This window comes from Nomascus leucogenys, chromosome 11 (assembly GCF_006542625.1).
Source record: "Nomascus leucogenys isolate Asia chromosome 11, Asia_NLE_v1, whole genome shotgun sequence".
NCBI classification, from domain to species: domain Eukaryota; kingdom Metazoa; phylum Chordata; class Mammalia; order Primates; family Hylobatidae; genus Nomascus; species Nomascus leucogenys.
The window spans coordinates 61,456,841-61,476,459 of record NC_044391.1 but is presented as its reverse complement, the minus strand read 5'-3'; the positions used below and the strand labels follow the sequence as shown (position 1 = coordinate 61,476,459).

The 19,619-nt window shown below is 37.7% G+C and overlaps 1 protein-coding gene across 4 annotated transcripts in view; it reads right to left on the bottom strand.

The window, feature by feature from the left end:
• CNTN1 (contactin 1) overlaps nt 1-19,554 on the bottom strand; it is a 390,240-nt gene extending 370,686 nt beyond the window's left edge. For all 4 annotated transcript variants that reach the window (XM_030822637.1, XM_030822635.1, XM_030822633.1 and 1 more), the window contains exon 1: nt 19,398-19,554. The gene's annotated coding sequence lies outside the window, so the exon portion shown is untranslated. The remainder of the gene's footprint in view (nt 1-19,397) is intronic.
• Nucleotides 19,555-19,619: the final 65 nt, after the last annotated feature.

Below are 19,619 nucleotides of genomic sequence, written 5' to 3'. Positions count from 1 at the left end.
GACCTAGTAAACTGCAGCTTTAATAAAATAATAAAAAGCAGATTTCAGAGTTATAGAGTGAATTCAAGACAAAGAACTGTGAAGTAAGCATAGATGAATGTTTAAAGAAATTTGGGGCTGGGCACAGTGGCTCACTCCTGTAATACCAACACTTTCGGAAACTGAGACAAGACAATCACTTCAGGCCAGGAGTTTGAGAACAGCCTGGGAAACATAGCAAACATAGCAAGATCCCTTCTCTACAAATAAAAATAACAGGCTAACCATAATGGCAAGTGCCTGTAGTGCCGGCTACTTGGGAAGCTGAGGTGGGAGGATCCCTTGAGCTCAGGAGTTTGAGGTTATGGTGAACTATTAATTATACCACTGCACTCCAGCATGGGAGACAGAGCAAGATCCTGTCTCTTAAAAAAAGAAGAAAAGGTAGAAGAGTAGGAAGAGGAGGAGGAGGGGAAGAAGAAACAAAGAAAGAAAGAAATTTGGCTACAAAAGAGAAGAAGGAGAAATGACTATGGTTATTAGTTGGGGGTGCAAAAGTTTAAGGAGGGTTTTCATTTGTTTAATTTCTTCTGCATTGTTTTTTAGATAAAGAGAATTAGCCAAGCATAAATCCTGACATCAGGAGGTCAATAGAGAGGGTAAGGTTTAAGATACAAGAAAGAAGTGATAATGAATACAGTGAGGTCCCTAAAAATGTGAAGGGATATAACCCAGAACCTAAGAGGAGAAAGAAGACTTAGACCAAAATTGGCTTTACTTTTTCTCTACAACAAGTTGGGTGGAAGAGATTTTGAAACTACAGACTAGTAATTCTGAAAAGGGAAGAGAAAAATGAAAGAAAAACATAGCTAGAAAAGTTAGTAGAGAAACATAACCCAGAAGTTTGAAGGCAGGAGAATTCTAGAATTGACAGGGAAAGACTGAAATTTCAGGAGTAGAAACTTCTGAGCACAAGAGAAAATTTCCCTTCATATTATGGAAAGTTCAGATCCACAGCACCAGTAGAGGGATTAGAAATATGAAAGAGAAGAGATTCCTCTCTCTGACAGGTTTAAAGGATAGCTGTAGAAATAGTGACGCTGAGGTGAAGCCCAATTTAACTAAGATATTGCACCTCAGAGTGATATTTTTAGCAATATAAGTATTAGTGTCTTCTTCTAGAATAGGTTCCAAAGCATGTGGAGAAAGGCTGAATTTAAAATTCAAAAGTAGAAATAACTAGCTTATGTGTGAATTACACTATGAAATCTAAAAAGATAAAATAATTGTTGAGAACAGCAAGATTGTCTCTACCTGTATATTTGCAAGAACCCATAAGAAATTCCTTGGTTTTGCAGTATTCTTTTTAGAAATAGAGGACAATATGAATAAATAATATTTGTAAAAACAGTTGTAACATTGTTTTACAAGTCTGTACTCAAAAAATATCTTAAATGAATACCAGTCACTATATTCGTATCTACCATCTTAGATCAGATATTAGATTTCCACATTCAGTGGAAATTTATCAGTACAGATATACCTCATTTTATTGGACTTCACTTTATTGCACTTCACAGATATGACATTTGTTTACAAATTGAAGTTTTGTGGCAACCCCGTGTCAGGTAAGTCTATTGTCATCATTTTTCCAACAGCATGAGCTCACTTCTTATCTCTGTGTCATCGTTTGGTAATTCTCACAATATTTCAAACTTTTTCATTATTATTATATGTGTTATGGTGATCTGTGATCAGTGATCTTTGATTACTATAGTAATTGTTTTGGGGTGCCATGAACTGCACCTACGTAAGACTTAATTGATACTTAATCAATAGGTTGATTACCTTGCTCCACTAAGGGGTAATTCCTCCATCTTTCTCCCTCTCCTCAGGCCTTCCCATTCCTTGAGACAACAATATTGAAATTAGTTCAGGTAACCCTATAATGGCCTCTAAGATTCGTAAGATTTCATAAGATTTTAGCTGCCATAGATAGTGATTCCTCAGATGGTTCTGGGAAAAAAAAAAGTCAAATAAAACGGCCTCCAAGTGTTCAATTGAAAGGAAGAGTCCCACGTCTCTCACTTTAAATCAAAAGCTAAAAATTATTAAGATTAGTAAGGAAGCTATGTGGAAAGCTAAGAAAAAACCTGGGGCTCCTGGAGAAATAGCTAAGTTGTGAGTATAAAGGAAAAATTCTTGAAAAAATGTAACAGTACTACTTTAGTGTACACACAAATAAGAAAGACAATCAGACTATTGCTGATAATGGAGAAAGTTTGAGTAGCCTTGATAGAAAGTCAAACCAGCCACAACGTTCCCTTAAGCCAAAGCCTAAGCCAGAGCAAGGCCCTGACTCTCTTCCATTCTGTGAATGCTAAAAGAAGAGCTGGAAGCTAGCAGAGGTTGGTTCATGAGGTTTAAGGAAAGAAGCCATCTCCATAACATAAAAATGCGAAGTGAAGCAGGAAGTGGTGATGTGATGTACAAGCTGCAGCAAGTTATTCAGAAGATCTAGCTAAGCTCACTCATGAAGGTGGCTACACTAAACAACGTAATTTCAATGTAAACAAAACAGCCTTATACTGGAAAGAGATGCCATCTAGGACTTTCGGAGCTAAAAAGGAGAAGTCAACACCGGGGTTCAAAATTTCAGGACAGGTTGACTTTCTTATTAGTAGCTAATGTAGCTGCTGACTTTAATCTGAAGCCAATACTCATTTAGCATTCTGAAAATTCTAGGGCACTTAAGGATTATGCTAACTCTACTCTGCCTGTGCTCTGCAAATAGAACAACAAAGTCTGGATGTAGCATATCTGTTTACAGCATGGTTTACTAAATATTTTAAGCCCACTGTTGAGACCGACTGCTCAGAAAAAAAAAAACAATCCTTTCAAAATACTACTGCTCATTGACAATGCACCTGGTCACCCAAGAGCACTGGGGGAGATGTATGAAGAGATTGCTGTTATTTTCATGACTGCTAACATAACACCCATTCTGCAGCCATGAATCAAGGAGTAATTCTGACTTTCAAGATTTTTTTTTTATTTAGGAAATACCTTTCACAAGATTTTAGCTGCCATAGATAGTAATTCCTCTGATGGATCTGGGAAAAAAGTCAGTTAAAAATCTTTTGAAAAGAATTTACTATTTTAGATGCCATTGAGTACATTTGGGAGGAAGTCAAATAGAAGTATCAGTATTAACAGGAGTTTGGAAGAAGTTGAATTTGAAGAGTTCAATATTTCAGTGGAGAAAATAAATGCAAAAGTAGAAATACCGAGAGAAATAGAATTAGAAGTGGAGCTTGAATATTTGACTGAATTGCTATAATCTCATGATAAAACTGTGACAGAAGAGGAGTTGCTTCTTGTGGATAAAAGTGGTTTCTTGAGATAGAATCTACTCCTGTTGAAGATGTGAACATTGTTGAAATGGCAAGTAAGGACTCAGAATATTACATAAATTCAGTGGCTAAAGCAGTAGCAAAATTTGAGAGATCAATTCCAATTTTGAAAGAAGCTCTACTGTGGGTAAAAGGCTATAAAACAGAATTGCATGCTACAGATGAGTCAACTGATTTCACAAACCTCAGTGTCATCTTTTTAGAAATTGCCATAGCCACCCCAACCTTTGGCAACCACCACCCTAAATCAGTCCTCAGAAATCAGCATCTAGGCAAGACCCTCTCCCAGCAAAAAGAGAGTATGACTGGCTGAAGGCTCAGACAATTAGTGGCATTTTTAGTAACAAAGTATTTTTTAATTAAGGTGTGTACATTTTCTTAGACATAATGCTATTGCACACTTAATAGACTACAGTATAGTGTAAACATCACTTTTATAAGCACTGCAACATCAAAAAATTTGTGTGACTCTCTTTATTGCAATACTGGCTTTATTGAGTGATCTGGAACTAAACCCACAAAAACTACAAGGTATGCCCATAGCTTGCCAGAAACCCAATAGTTAATTAAGAAATGTTAATAGAGAGTCTTAGTGGTACAATTTTGACTTCCAAAATGAAAGCATAGTACGAGTAATATACCATAATTTCTCCCTAATGTAAAATTTAATAAATGGAAGAAAATGTAACTTCAAATTACATTCAAAATTCTAGATCACAATATAATTTCTATTTGAGAAAAGTACCTAGGACTAAAAAGCCATTGGAAGAGTTAATATTATAAAATAATGCATCAATTTTTGATAACAGTTATATAAAAATTACAGCAAGTGGCCTTTGCTCTTAGTTTGTACATAAATTATGCTTCATTTTGCAGCCACATTGAGAATTTGGTTGACTAAAAATATCTTACATTAAAATTAGCAGTATAGAAACCGTCTTTCCAATGGCCACACAAGAAACTGAAGACTCCAAAATATTTTTTCTTCCTCATATTTTCCTCTTCATCTCACAATGAAACACTTTCTTTAGAGACAAATCAGTCACCCATTATCAGTCATCAAAAAACATATCTGGACAAGCACAGTAGATTGGAACATTTTGTGCACTGAAATAAATTAGTATTCAACATGAAAGGAAAGGGATGCTCAGATTGGTTAGCAATGTTTGTAAAAAGCCATCCTTTGTTAGAAAAGAAGAAAGATAATAGAAATGAAAGAGGAAGCCTGTAATCCCAGCCTTTTGGGAGGCCGAGGGGGGCAGATCATGAGGTCAGGAGATCGAGACCATCCTGGCTAACACGGTGAAACCCCATCTCTACTAAAAAATACAAAAAACAATTAGCCAGGTGTGGTGGCAGGTGCCTGTAGTCCCAGCTACTCAGGAGGCTGAGGCAGGAGAATGGCGTGAACCCGGGAGGCGGAGCTTGTAGTGAGCTGATATCGCACCACTGCACTCCAGCCTGGGCGACACAGCGAGACTCCATCTCGAAAAAAAAGAAAAGAAAAGAAAAGAAATGAAAGAGGAAAAGGAGAAAAGCAATGACAGAGTAAGAGAAAGAAGTAATGGTGATGGCTCTGGCATTGTGGTGATCCTTGAGGTATTTAAAAGCAATTCCATAGTCTTAATCTGAGCAGGGTTGTGTGTGTGTGTGTGTGTGTGTGTGTGTGTGTGTGTGCGTGCACGTCTTTATATGTATGTTTTGTTGAAGCACAAGCATTAATTCCATCTAGGTTGATCAAAAGTTTTGTTTCTGGAATGTGCTCTGAGAAGCAACAGAGACACTGTTAGAAATGCAGATTCCTGGGTCCCATATCAGATCTACTAAGCCAGAGTCTGTAGGGATGAGAGTCAGGATTCCTCCTTTTTAACAATCTCAGGTAATTCTTATGAACTGTAAATATTGAGAACAGCCAGTGCCTTATAATGTATCAGTTATACAGCATATATATTATCATGATCTTATCTACCAATATGGAAGAAGTAGTGTGGGCATCTGCTAATAAATAGACAACCTTCCTCTGGGATTTTCAGAATATGAAATATTATTACAAAAAACATTTCTAAAATATTTTCTTTGTTTACTTAAAAACATCCAAAACATTAGTGTGTTTTGAGGGGTCCTATAAGTTTGAGGCAGTGTTCTAGGCATTGAAGATTCAAAATAAAAATTGAAAAGACATATTCTCTACTCTTACAATCTAGTAAAGAAAGGGAGACATGGACATAAGTATGGATAATGAAGTGTTAAAGAGGCTATGTGAGAAGTTTATACAAGGTACACTAGGAACATATGAGGGAGGTGTCGATCTGCCTGGGAGAAGTCAGGCCAGGAGAAGCTTCCTGAAAAATGTGGCATGGAGGAAACTTGAGAAATGAGCAGATGTTTACCAGATATACAGTGAAGACACAGGCAAAGATTTCTCTCTGGTTAAAGCATCAGGGGAGGCGGGAGGGATAGCATTAGGAGATATACCTAATGTAAATGATGAGTTAATGGGTGCAGCACACCAACATGGCACATGTATACATATGTAACAAACCTGCACGTTGCGCACATGTACCCTAGAAATTAAAGTATAATAAAATATATATATATATATATATATATATATATAAAGCATCAAATGATATAGTTTGGATCTGTGTTGCCACCCAAATCTCATGTCAAATCTTAATACCCAATGTTGGAGGTGTGGCCTGGTGGGAGATGATTGGATCCTGCGGGCAGATTTCTCATGAATGGTTTAGCACCAACCCCTTGGTGCTGTTCTCAGGATAGTGAGTGAGTTCTTGTGGGATCTGGTTGTCTCAGTGTGCAGCACCTCCCCGCCGCTCTCTCTTACTCCTACTCCTGCCATGTGAGGCGCTTGCTCCCTCTTTACCTTCTACCACGATTAGAAGCTACCTGAGGTCTCCTCAGAAGCAATGCCTGCATTATGCTTCCTGTACAGCCTGCAGAACCGTGGTCAGTTAAACCTCTTTTCTTTATAAATTACCCAGTCTCAGGTATTTTGTTATAGCAATGCAGGAATGGACTAATACAACACTTAAAAAAAAGAGAGATGTTACTTTTGCCCAGAATTCTAGAACCTGTTATTAAACATTGAAAAAAAAAAAGTATGATCTGATGTAGATGGAATGATTCTCTATTACTACCCATCATCAACAGTGCTTACCCCATCTCAAACACAGGGAAGTTTATGATAAAGAAAGTATATAAGCATATGCAAATTGAGCAGAAGGTCTATGGCAAACGTGAAGCAGAAATAATTCATCAGGATTCAAATAGTGGTGTCAACTGCAAGCAATTGGGAAGGAAAATATTCTCAGGATGAAACAAAATCCTGGAGAAAAGGCTGACAAATTTTAATTCCCTAATGAATCAAATAATAGGCAATCACTAGTTTCGAGAAATACCACTGTTTTTGGACACTCAAAAAGGACCAGTATTGTCAATATACCTTGGCATGACACTTCCCTGAACACTGAAGGCACTAAAAAGAGACAGAAAGTAAAGAAGAAACAAAGAAGAAATTACACTTGCTATATATCAGTAAATCTTTGTGACTTCTCAATATATAATGTTATCAGAGTATCAGAAAATAGAGGGATTTTTATTGCAAGGATAAGCTTTTCACATGCTGAGCAATGATTCTCCGAGCACATTTCAGTACCACTAACATCATCATTTAGGTCAGTAGCAATGGCAATTTTTCGTCTTTACAACTAATTACTTTACCATTGTAGAAATAAATAAGACAAAAAAATTCTCGGTCTGGTGATGTGAGGCATGAGAAGTTCCAGGGAATAGCATTTTATAGAAACCATCAGTTTAAAATATCTCCAAAATCCAAGTTTTACTGTACATCTTTTCCTTAGTGATTTAGTCATATTGTAAATGACTATTTCTTATACCCCCATAACAGATATGATTGTATACAAACAGGAAACCATACGTGTTTATAAAAATAAGCAAGGTAGTATTCTAAGCCATAGCTAGGGATAAAATCCTAAGTCTAGGACATCTGTGAATTTTTATGGCTTTCAAAATATATGTGTCTTAGCCAAAATCAAGAAAGAAGCTGTGTAATCAAAGAAGCTGTGAAAAAGATGAAGATGAAAAAATATGACTCTATCTTTAATTATCTTTTCTTAACTACTCAAAGGGAGCTTTCATAACATGCCTAACAGCAAGATGAAGTCAATAATAAAATTACTACTAGATCTTATTAAAAGATAATTCGGAGAGTATGGGCCTGCCAAGTTTTCAAAATTTCTTTTTTTTATCAAGAATGATCTAGATATGCTGTTTCAAATCTAGACTTATTTTCTTTAACATTTTTGAAATTACAGTCCTTTCATAGCTAGTGTCTTTTACTTTATTAAATCCTAAAAAATAATTATGAAATCTGATTAAATCACTGCCTTTCTTTTAACCATTGCTCCGAGAATAAGACACATACTTCAACACTTTAAAGAAACTTTCTTTTTCTGCTCTTCAGTCATGTGTCTTGCTACTGTATAATTTATACTATACCATATTTCTTTATTTCTTTTTGTTATTTGAACCAGTCATGCTGTTCTTTGCCTCCAGGACTTTATTTGTCCTCTGCATAGAATAATTCCCCTAGCATGTTGGCTCTGCTTGGCTCAAAGCACCCATTCGCGGTTTTGAACTACCTTTTTATCTATTTTACAAACTTAGTTTAGAAGACTCTTGAAGGCAAGAAAAAGTCTCACTTAATCATTACTGTATCTCTAGCCCCAGTGCAATGTCTACCACGTGGTAGATCTGTGTTTCTGTTCTCTCGCTCTCTCTCTCTCCCTCCTCTCACCAACAATATAAATGAAGGAAAGAAGGAAATATTATTCACATCACTTCTTTCCATTTCTAACTAGCAGAAGAGACTACTTTGTAGATTATTCATAGGAAACAGGCCCCTTTTCATGTCTAGAAACTCTTCTCACTGAAGAACAAGCAGCTCTGAGAGGGTCATAAATAGGTCAGTGAGAAACAGGCACCTGCCTAAGTAGCCTAATTACCTAAATCAAACCTGGAAAACCATCAGATGAGAGCGATACAGCAAACTTAACTTCCATATCTATTTTCACGACTTTGGAAAACGAAGGCACTCAAAGTAAGAGGAACTGAGTAAATTTTCCAAAATTACGTATCTACTAAGTGCCAGAATATAGATTTAAGTCTTTACCCATTGAAAAGCTGTAATACTAAAAATAACGATGAAGGCAGGGGAGTTTTAGTTTGAATTTTATGAAACAACTTAGGATCCACTTAAATAAACTGAAATGTTTTTATAATTCCAAAAATAACTGAAATATTTTTATATAAAATAGCAAAATTTAGTCTATAGGGAAACACCAAATGTTATGTTTTATGATCTCTTTAGCACACAGGTATGCTTCATTTATATTATTTTTTCAGTAATAATTTGATTTGGAAATACAAAATCCAAACATATTTGAAAGACTGATAATAGTACTAGGGAGAATATGCAAAAGCAGACATTCCTATTCATGTTTCTAAGATTATAAATTACTATAGTCTCTTTAAAGGGCAACTTGGAAATACCAATCATCTGTAAAAAATATATATATACCTCTTGGCTAGCAATTTCATTCTGGAAGTATCTTAGAAAAATATTCCCAGGAATATACAAAACTACACGTAGAATAATGTTTCTGTAGCATTCTTTTTTAAAAAACATTGGAAACATTACCCAAAGTTCCAACAATGAGACAAATAAATTGTGTTTTATGCAAAGGGATACTATGCAAGTGCTGAAAAGAATGTGTTGGCACTATAATATGTGGAAAGAAAAAGTTGTCCAAGATAAAAGGAAGTGGCAGAACACCGTACGTGGTATAATTCAATTTGGGGCCGGGCACAATGGAGGTCAGGAGTTCATGACCAGCCTGGCCAACATGGTGAAACCCCACCTCTATTAAAAATACAAAAGATTAGCGGAGCGTGGTGGCAGGCTCCTGTAATCTCAGCTACTTGGGAGGCTGAGGCAGGATAATCGCTTGAACCTGGGAGGCAGAGGTTGCGGGGAGCCGAGATCGCACCATTGCACTCCAGCCTGGACAACAAGAGCGAAACTCCTCTCAAAGAGAAAAAAGAAAAACAATGTCTAATAAATTTGAAAACATGCGTAGGAGAACTATCAGTAATAACACAAAACTGGAAACAACCCAAGTATTCAACAATAGAATAAATATGTATATTTTGGGGGCATTCATTCAATAGAATTCTACAGTACAATGAAAATAAATTATTGCTACATGCAAGAATATTGACACAGCTCACAAAAAATTTTGAACAAAAGGAATCTGGGCCAGGCATGATGGCTCATGCCTGTAATCCCAGTACTCCGGGAGGCTGAGCAGGGAGGATCGTTCGAGGCCAGGAGTCCGAGAACAGGCTGGGCAACAGAGCAAGACCCTGTCTCTGGGGGAAAAAAAAAAAATCCGATACAAAAATGCATATTTCATGATTCCGTTTATGTAGATTTTAAAAACAGACAAAACTATTCTACAGTCTTATTAGTCAGAAGCTGTCTTTGGAGAAGAGTAAGGCGATAGTGATTAAGTGGGGCTGGAAGCGGGGTACCTGGGTGCTGACAAGATTCCTTCTTCTGAAATGAATATTGATTTCACAGTATGAATACTTTGTTATAGCTCACTGAGCCAAATGTTTTCTGTATGTCTGCTATTCTTTAATTAAAAAGGGAAAAGGAAAGAATGTAATAATACAGTGTTTTACTGAAAGTTGATGTCTTAGGTTTATTACCACTCAACTTGTGCATAAACCAAAATTTGAAAATAACATTTTTTGAGAAACCAGGTTAATTTTCAAGCAATCTGAAAGTTGTTACTCTCTCCAAAATAATATAAGTAGACCAAAAGAAAAATAAAGTCAATCCATTAGGCATTTACAAATATTGTAAATTATATTACACCACATTTAATGTATAAAAATAATTTACAAAGGAAAGTTTTATCTGAGATAAAATTCTATTACAGTAAACAGCTTGCGTTTCAAGCTAGAATATTATAAATATTGTTTATAATATTCATCTTGTCTGTTACAGTTAACAAATCTGTACTTTTAGTAACCATGACAATTAAATACTATCAGATTAGAAGCCTTAGGAGAGAATTACTATTTATGATTTGAGATGTTAGAAAGCAAAATTAGGGCAGAAATGCATAAAAACTTCTGGTGCTTGCGTCAAAATTCAAATGATTGGCTCATCAGAGGCATATTTAAATGACACATTGTAATGGTCCAATTCATGCTTGGGAAACTGCACCATGTAAATTACTGTAGTGAAAGATATCAATAAGATATTCATAAATAAAACATATGCAAATTTAGAATGATTTAATTCCTTGTATTAATACTAAATTTATTTGAGGGTTTAGGGATAGATTCCGGTCACTTAGAATAGCAGCGTTTTAAACCGTGACTCACGAAATACTAAAACCAGCTATCATGAGCCCTGGGGGTTGGTGCTGAATAACACAGCAATTAAAAACTTGTACTTCAGAGTCAGACAATCTGGGTGTGAATTCTATCCTCTCCATGCATTAACTTTTTAATAACTAACTTCCCTGATCTGCAAAATCGGAATAATAAACTTTAAAAATCCTTTTCACTGGTTTTGTAAAGTTTTGAGATGGTCATGTGCAACACATTTTTTTTTTTTAAATGCCCAACACAGGGTGAGTGCTCGATAAGTGATTGTTAATAATTGAGGTGCAATTACAGAGAAGACGTTTGCACAAGTCAAATTTTAAAAATCATCTTATATCTCGGTGTTCGTAATTTTCAAACTAGGATAGATCACCATTCTTACTAAGTACCCATTTCTTTTTCATAAATTTCTTTTTCATCACTTGCACTATTTCCTAAAAAATGCATTTGACCTATCTGGTTCTCCAAGATTACAGAATATATGCTAAGCCAAAACCTGAAGACTAAAGTTGAACATTGTCTACTAAATAAAGAAAATCCAGATTTTTTTTTTCTTTTTTGAGACAGAGTCTCACCCTGTCACCTAGGCTGGAGTGCAATGGTGTAATCTCAGCTCCCTGCAACTTCCGCCTCCTGGGTTCAAATGATTCTCCTCCCTCAGCCTCCTCAGTAGCTGGGATTATAGGCATGCATCACTATGCCCAGCTAATTTTTGTATTTTTAGTAGAGATGGGGTTTCACCATGTTGGCCAGGCTGGTCTCAAACTCCTGACCTCATGATCTGCCCGCCTGGTCCTCCCAAAGTGCTGGGATTACAGGTGTGAGCCACCATGCCTGGCTGAAAAAAATATTTTAATAATTCAAGTTTAAAAAAAAAAGTAAGGGAAAGAGCATTGTACTTGTCACCTAATATAAAAAGACAAATACTTCAAAACAAACAAAAAAAATGGTAATATGGTGTGTGTGTGTATGTGTGTGTGTTCTAAATGATCAAGTAACTAAATATAAGACTTTAAAATATGTTTAAAGCAAAAAGTTGTGTCAGCTGGTTTCTTCTCAGATTACTAAAAATCTAAGTAAAAACCCTATGTAGGTAATAATGCAATACATTTTTACTAGATGGCTCAGGGGATTGTTACTATCAAGATTGTTGTCCTTAACCTAGACAAAATGGTGGCAGTCATCGCTCAGTGAGATGTTCTGGGCCAAGCATAACACATGGGACACTCAACTATGAGCAAGATCATCTTACTTGTCCAGATTTGCCACTAACGTGTAACCTTGGGCAAATTAGTTACTTCTCTGAGCTCGTTTTTTTATCTGTAAAGTGGATGACCATGCCTTTGAATCTAACTTTCAAAACTGTTTCGAAGGATCAAATAAGACTATGCATGTGACCATGCTTTGTAATCTACCAAAGATGACACCAATGGAAGACCTTCTATTAAATAAAGAAAAGTGAAATTAACTTTGCCATTATTTAATTCCAACACAGCTAAATTTATACATCTACATTATCCATATAACTATACATTCCTCTTTCCTTTTAAAATGCAGAATTATTTAAAAGATATTTATTGACTGATTTAGCAATTTGGAATTATTGGCTGTCCTAGGCATGCTTTTCATTACAAAATTCCTCATTAAAAAAAAAACTCTTTTTTATTCATTCTGTATAAATCAACAAAACCAGGAAGTTAATTTTTGAAATACTGTGAAGATCGACATAATTTTTAGTTTTTATTGATTGGTTTCCAGGGTAAAGATATGAATCCTTCATTTGTTGAAATCCTAAAAACTAATTTAATCTTAACCTTCTTTTATTCATGTCTTCAGAAAATATTTATTAAGTATCAACTCTATGTCAGGTCCTCTATCAGACACAAAGAAAAATAACGTATGGTCTCTATCCTCAAGGACTTACAGTGGGGGCAAGAGACAAGTAAACAATCAGTACAATATAGTATGGTAAGTGATACGGCAGGGATATCCACAGGTTACCATGGGAGTCAAAATTTAAGACTGGGAATTCAGGGAAGTCCTCCAAAAAATGGTGGCAGCTGACCCAAGGCATGAAAAGGTTAGGTCAGTTAAAAAGCAGACAAGAAAACAGGTTATTTATAGTAGAGAATAGAACATGGGGAACATGGGAGGGTGTTGGGAGAAAAGAGAAAACAGGATGCATTAGGAGAAGGCAAACAGTTCAGTTGATTGACATTGTGGGAGATGGGAGATGGAAGAAATTTGATTAATCAGAAAATGAATCTAGAGAAGTTACCAGGTACCATTTAATAAAGGACTTTAGGTGCAATGCAAAAGACTTCAGACATCTTACTAATACAAAAAAAGGGGAACTAACAAAAAATTTTCAGCAGAGGAAGAATACAATGAAATTGGTTTTAGAAAGACAACTGTGGTTATGACATATAGAATATACTTAGAAGAAGGTGACTATGAGGGAGGAGAATGAAATAGGGATCAAACTCTGAATATGTTTCTTACACAGAAAACAATGTTGTATAAAAATTTAAGTGGCTGCTCTCATGGCCGGTCGTGGCGGCTCACGCCTGTAATCCCAGCACTTTGGGAGGCCGAGGCGGGCGGATCACAAGGTCAGGAGATCGAGACCATCCTTGCTAACACGGTGAAACCCCGTCTCTACTAAAAATACAACAAAATTAGCCAGGTGTAGTGATGGGCACCTGTAGTCCCAGCTACTCGGGAGGCTGAGGCAGGAGAATAGCGTGAACCCAGGAGGCGGAGCTTGCAGTGAGCCGAGATCACGCCACTGCATTCCAGCCTGGGCGACAGAGCGAGACTCCGTTAAAAAAAAAAAGAAAAAAGAAAAAAAGGAAAAAAAAATTAAGTGGCTGGCCTCAAACCACACTGCTAGTAACTGACTGAGCTAGGTTTCATGCAAAGCTCTGCATAACTCTTAACACTTGTGCTCTGAAGAACTGGGCAACCTGCCTCTCATAAAAGAAACTAATGCAACCAGCCCTAAGCATTTAGAGTAGTAACAAAACAGTGCAGGAAAAGTGATGACATGCTCAGGTCTACACCATCAAAATCAAGTACAGGGGTGAATAATTATCTAGTGAATTAAGGACCATCTGGATAATCCTGGCAGAAGCAGATTTAGTGCCTGAGTCATTCAGATAATTGTGCAAACAAAGTGCCCTGCTCTGGCTGAGTAACCTGGCCATTAATATCTTCCATAGTGCATTCTGCCCTGTGGCTCTTTTGAAATGGACGATAGTAGCTCAGAAAGAATTAAGGTACTATTCACTTCATGGGAGACCTGCCTAAAGAATAATGGGATCTTAATAGACTGAGTGAATTTTATGTGTCCCCAGAGCCGTTTCGCACTGGGATATACATATGATATATATAAGCCAGATTCTGCTTCAAAGGAGGAGAGAAGTTCAGCAATAGCACCGTCACATGTTGTTTTTATATTCAATTCTCCGTTAAATGGTAGAAAGTTTTCTGAACCTGAAAGCTACAAAGAGATACTACTGCAAATAGATTTATAAACTACAGTAAAGCTCTATATTTCTGTGTGTTAGAAAGCATTTTTTAAAATGCAAAGAACAAGATGAGGACAATTTTTGCAATATACCACAGATTTCCTATTACATGAAGAAAATATGAACACTCCAATAAAGAGTCAAATGAAATTCACAAATTAAGAAATACAAAGAACCTATAAACATAATAACATTTTTGAACTCATCCAAAATCATAGGAACAATAACTCAGAAGAATAACTAGATACACAATTTTACTATCAAAATGATCACAATTTTTAAAAATAATACCAAGTGTTAATGAGAGTATGGCCAAACTGGTCCAACCACTGGTAGACTGGTAGAGCATAAATCTGTGCTTATATTTTGGGGGAAGCAATTTGGCAGTAAGTGTTATGAAGTTAAAAATATTTACACTTTGACTGGGTAACTTCTAAGAAGTTGTCATAAGGAAATGGTCAGAAATGCAAATATTAATGTATACAAAGTTTCATTTTCATGATGGTGCAAAACTGAAAACAACCTAAAGATCTATCAAAGAATACTGACAGCCAAAAGACACATGGATAGTAAGAATATTAAATGAAATGAATAAATGTTTAAGGTATATTCAGTTTAAAAAGCTAAATACAAAAGTGCATGTTCACTATAAACTCAAATCTGTAATTGAAAAATACCTATTCATATTAATAGAAATAAGACTGGAAGATTGAAATAGGATCTCTTTGTATTGTGGAATTTGGTGGATTTTTCTTTATTCCCAGTATTTCTTTAATGATTCTAGATGTCCTTATAATAATAAAGTATCATTTTCAATTTAATATTGAATAGATAGACTTTTGAATGTAACTTTACACAGTAGATCATTCATATTATTGAAGTGAAATAATGCCCCATCCTCCTGCTGCTACATTTCAAAGGTCACACAACAGATCAGTCCTATTGTCAGGAGTTGAACCGGAGTCTCCTGCTCCAAAATCAGTGCTTTTTAAGATTTGAACTAAAGTACAGTGAAAGTTTCAAAGGAAAATAGAAGCACTAATGAAAATTGAAAACACATTATACCAATAATACATGGCATCTTAGATTACAGCAGACAGACTTATACATTGGAAGTTTTGAGAACATGCCTACCGGACTCATCCAGGCATGAAGTGTCAGAGGAAACTAGCGCTGGAATAAGCAGAGAAAGATACAAATTAGCATTGAAAATAAAAATGAATTAATTACTGACTATATGGTGAACACTTGGACTAGTGGAAAGAACGTCTTAAAAAGTAATTAACCACAAGCCAGAAAGCCTGTAAAGTTGTAGTCTCCATTGATAAAAGCCAGTTTAGGAATGATGCCTATTGACGGAGAAAAAGCAAAACCAGTTTTCACCTTGTACATTACGATTGCTACACTAGCACTTCTATTATTAATAGCTATTCTTTATGAGTAATTACCTTGGGCCAAACCCTATTTTGAATGTTTAACATGCATTATCTCACTTAATATTTTAAAAATCACAAAATCCTCTCACATAAGTGCTATGATAATCCCCAGCTGACTTGCTGATGGTCGCTTAACTGCATCATGATACCTAAATATTAACACCTGCAGGCTTCCTCCCAAAGCCTGTGCTCTTAGCCAATAGGATAAGTGTAAAGGAAATGGGTAATGGGAGGGAGATTAGGAATGGAAATGCAGAAGGAGAACTTTATTTTCAATAAGATAAATTGTCATCAATTTGGGGGATTTGCTTGAAAGCTAGAAGTAGAAAGAGAAGATAAGAGGGAGACAAAGAAAGGAAAGTTAGAAAAATTAAGAAAAAACTATGGTATCAGCATTGTGGTGTCAAGGAGCAAAATTTCAAGAAGAAGATGGACAATATGGAAAATAGAAGGTCAGAAGAGAACAATGGATAATACATCAATAAAAAGAAAACAAACATTGGAATTGAGGAGAAGGAGCTTACTGGTGAGTTAGAATAAGCTGTGGGATATGATAGAGACCATGGCCAATTTACATGTAGAAATAGATGGAAATTGGAGCATTTGTTGATTTTTTTGAAATAAGGCAATTACAGGGCATATTTTGTATACAGAAATATAAATTGTCTATTTCAGCTCTTTCTAGCTGGTCTCAAGGGACACAAGATACAAGAGAATACATAGAACCAGTACATGGTCATAACCCCTACTGGAGAACTGAATCATTCTATGAAAAGATATAGAAACACTTTTTGTCATCCATTACTCCTCATGGAGAGGATCATAAAGCTAGAAGAAGTTTCCTCCCAAGGCATAGCCTTCTACCAAAAAAATATCCCCAAATCATTGCAGCACCCATCCAGCTTCTTAGGATGATGCTTCCTGAACAAGAATCTTTTTATTATAGGACTGTGTTCAGTGTGGTGGGGTATACAAAAAGATTATAAGCGTAGTCTTTTTCTGCAAAGTACTTCCTAATTAGAAAACAAATCAGACATACAAATGAGGATTAAGCAACAAAATAAGACTAAGTATGATTAAGTTTCCAAGTGAAAATAGTCTACTAGAGATTCTGAAGAGGAGTGATCGTTTTGTTAGAACCATGAATTTTAAAATGCATTTAGTTGATACATACAAATGTATTGTTATTATTACCAGTAGCCCTATTTATTAATGACCCACTATGTGCCCATCCCCATGATAGAAACATGCATACTTTTTATGACCCTCATAGCAACCTGAAAATTCAATGCTACAAAATTCCTTTTGAAGACAAGGAAACAGATTCTCAGAGTTTAATTAACTTGCTCCAAATTAGATCATCAGGAAGTTGCAGAGCAAAATTAAAAGCCAGCTCACACTGCCTGTGATGGTAACTTGGTAGATTAAATCATTTATCTTCAAAATGACTTGGCAAGTCAGAATTTTGTTCTTAAAACACAGAATTAAATTTTGTAGGGATACATGTCAGACTAGAACTGAATAAACTTGATTTATATTGTTCCTGGTATCAACATTAACCACATTTTGTTGCCAGGACCAAAAATCATGGGAAGCTAAAAAGTACTCTATTTGAGGGGAAACTGCTATGCAGTATAATTACACGGCAGGTTGTTGGAATATTAAAGTTTTCAGAAGACTTTCAACCAATCACTTGTGTCCTCTGAATCTTAGTTTCTTCATCTGTGAAAATGGAAAGGTGGTCATCAGGAATAAATAATTTCAGGGAATGGCAAAGATAAATGCACATACATCAATCTATAAAAGAAAGCCCATGTAGTACAAATAGATGTGATATGAAAAAGCAGTACAAATTTAAATATCAGGTCCACAAGTAAAATCTGTACAAAGAAATACCTCACATCTACCCCCGCAAGGGTTCTAGCAGTTCCTTAGTCTTGGAAAGTGGGTGGATCCATTCCCAGATCCCCAAATGCTGTTAGCCATAAGTTATCACTGAAATAAATTTACTACCAAATAACCAAACCATTATGCCGAGTCTAATAAAATATCCCAGATACGGCATGTATTAATTTGATTTGCGTTACACTTCGGCCTGGTAAGTTTCATATGCACACTTAGAAACCGAAAAATGCGGCGAAATGGGTGAAGATCATATTGGCACTCTAAGAATGTTTTCAAAATACTGAAATATTGAAAACATGAAATATGACATATTGAAAACATGAAATATGAAATATTGATCTTTACGTAAGTTACAAAAACATTATTTCACTCAGGGTTTCAGCAGTCTGAATGCTTCTTCTCCGGCTTTTCCCCCAATGGAGAATTGGATTCCCTTTTGCCCCTCCCACTCAGTGCTTCCAGATTGCTTGAGAAGGCCAAGGCAGCCGGCTCAGCAGCAGGGAAGCCGGGCTGGGTATGCAGGAGCTATATATAGCTCCACCTTGGAGATGTGCACACACAAGCACACGTACGAATACCCATGCCCGGTTTGGCATGAAAATAAATAAATAAGGAAAGGTCGCAGCTATCCCCTTTCCCTCTTTCCCATCATCCCGATTTTTCAGGAATTTTCAAAGCAGGGTGTCATCAGTCCCAGAGGGTGATGCAGCGTCGGATCTCTCTGCAATTCTTCTGCCTACTGCTCCCAGCAATCTGACTCCTGCAGGAACCGGCACTGAGCCAACACCTACTACCCAGATGCGGTCACCTAGGGAGGCAGCCTCGCAGCCGCTCCGAGCCCATCCGGGCACAATCACTTGACTCCCTGGAAATCCCTGAAGCCAAACCCACCTTTCAGAAACTAGGTGTGAAGGTGGTTCCCGTAGACAGCGCCAGGCTAGGAGGGGAGGGGCAGTGGCTCCGCGGTCTCTCCCTCCCACCTGCCGCAGATCGTGGAGAAGGGCCGGTGCCTTCTCAACGGAGATGTAATTAATCGCAACGTGCCCTTCGAGTTGCAGGGATTCTTCCCCACCCCCTTCTCCTGAAGGGAGCCAGATCTTAACAGAGGGCTCAGGGGACAAACAAGTCCCTTCCTCCCCTCTCCGCAACCGCTCCCAGGTTTTCCGCGATGCGCTAGCCAGGCGCCCAGGTGGGATGCGAAAGACGAGCAGGAGCGGGCCGGCGTCGGGAGCAAAAGACCTGCGGGCCCCGGGCTGCCGACCTCTCTGCTTCCCCACCCCTCCCCTGCCGAGGCGATATGGCATCCCTGGGGCGAGTTCCCGGCGCTGGCGGCGGCAGCCTCCGAAAGGAAAGTTGACGAGACACAGACCCCGGGCTCGGAGCCCTCTCCTAGGGCACTGCCGTCCTGCCTTGCCTGGCACCCCAGGGCTCCGGCATCCCGCACCCCTGCTTCCCCGCACCCCAGCCACCTCCGCCCCAGTCCTTCCCGCGCCGTACTTCACGGCGAGAGCTGCAGCGACCGCAGGAGATTTGGGGGTGACGAGGGCTGGGCGGGGCTGGGGGAAGGGAGGCAACAGCATGGAAATGCGCATTCTTTATTTTATCTGCAAAGAAGGAAAAGTCCAGCTTCCTACCTGTTCCCCGCTCCTGCTCGCCTCGGTGCCGCACAGCTGGACCATACCCTACAGGTTTCTCACTTCCGCTGCAAACACCTGGGAGCGCACCTCCCCACCGGAGCCCCTCCTCGCCTCGCGGAGCCCACCCTGGCTACTTGACAGCAGAAGCCCGGCCTTTTAGGGCGGTTATTGGGGCAGCAGGGAAAGGGGGGCGGGGACCACAGGGAAACCCGCGTCTCT